Raw genomic sequence first — 1,822 nt, 5'->3', positions numbered from 1 at the left:
CTCATTTTGTTAAGCATTGGGAACCCTTTCCTGGCTTGGTTTCCGAGATGATTTGATAATTCGTTTTGTTGTCTTCCTGCAAACCTCTACCTGTTGTAGTAATCATACAGGTTTAGAGTTGCCATTTCAGCTAACTGCTCCTTCGTGAAATCCATAAAATCATCTTTAATCACAATCTGCCTCAAATCACCACTCCCCATTATTACTTTCAGAGATTCAGTCCTTGCATCAAAGTATAGCTTCTTTTGTAGGTCAACCTCAGATGGTTGCCTTTTTTGTCGTTGTTGTGAAGCTCTAATGGTGGGGATTGGGACGCTTACAGTAGAGAGTCTAGAAGTATGCTTGTTCTTGGGAATAGGGACTCTCACATGCCCAACTTTTTCAAATAACTCAATATTTTTTCTCCTTTGGCAACAAAAGGAGTTCCAAATAGTTTTCTCCTTCCCTTGCCAATGTTTTAATTATCCCCATTAACTCCTCATCAGTTGGACCCATAGGTACAGATGTTTGACTAGTAATGGTTTCACCCCTAGATCCACACTAGAATACCAATAACTTCCTCTGCTCAGTTTCCAATTTTTCCCATTCAACCTTTTCAGAATAAAATAGTTCTTTTATTTGACTTTTTTCAAGGTTATCAACACCCCTTCAGCCATTCCTTTAATAAGCATCAAGCCTTTGAGGGTCTTGATCTTGTTTTCATCTTCCCATGGCTCAACATTCTCCACTGGTTCCTCCTTTACAGTCACAAGAATAGGAATCTTGGATGATTTGGGTTTGTCTTGATTAAATTTGGCCTTTTCAACCTCATACGAGGACAATTTTTCTAATATACTCAAGTCCTTGATTTCATCTCTTCTGCCTCTTGCCTCCATTAATCTGTCAAACAAAATAATCTCTTCATCTTCCCACTGCATCTTTTCTTTTTTAGCCAGATAAATTATTCTTGGTTTCCTTGTGTGTCGGTCCCGATTAGTCACTCAATACTCACAACAATGTCATAACCCACACATTTACATGTGTTGACAAGAGGGTTAATGGCGGATTTCTAAATAAGGAAAGGTTCTTGTTTGTAAATGGCGGAATCAGAAAACAAACAAGATTTGCTGCAAAAAAGGTTAATAATGGTAACAGACACGAACAATAACTCGAAAGATTTCCATTTATATAAACTGATTCATACAAATGATAATCGATTAGGGTTTCTTGTCGGAATCTATAATCAATGATAACCTAGGACTGCCGTCATACTCAATCAGGAATATTCGATCTTATCTGAAAAGTGTAAAGAGGCAAATCCGTTTTTCCGTAGGAGGCGTGCCCTATACTATTCCTTTTATAGGCCTGCCACCTCCTGACAGCTGTCATTCCTTCTAGAAACCCTAATGATTATCATTTGTATGAATCGGTTTATATAAATGAAAATCTTATGAGTTTTTGTTCGTGTATGTTACCATTATTAACCTTTTTAGCAACAGATCTTGTTTGTTTTCGATTCCGCCGTTTACAAACAAGAATCTTTCATTATTTAGCAATCCGTCATTAACCCTCTTGTCAACGCATGTAAATGTGTGGGTTATGACATTGTTGTGAGTATTAAGTGACTAATCGGGACCGACAAGTGGTATCAGAGCTTGTTGATTGCTGATTTGGGTAAAGAACTTTTTGCTGATTGAAGATATGAAGAAGAACAATGACGTAAGCAGAGCACTGTTCCATTGGAGAGTAACGTCAGCTGCTCTGTTCTTCTTTAATGTCCAGATCTTCAAACATCCGGTGTTTTCTTTTCCTTATTTTAGATAAAGTTTACATCTTTATTATC

Source organism: Bidens hawaiensis, unplaced genomic scaffold (assembly GCF_021521415.1).
Source record: "Bidens hawaiensis isolate Kalapana, Puna unplaced genomic scaffold, B.hawaiensis_p1.1 tig00001093_1, whole genome shotgun sequence".
NCBI classification, from domain to species: domain Eukaryota; kingdom Viridiplantae; phylum Streptophyta; class Magnoliopsida; order Asterales; family Asteraceae; genus Bidens; species Bidens hawaiensis.
The sequence above is the reverse complement of the archived record's forward strand: the minus strand, read 5'-3'. Positions refer to the sequence as shown.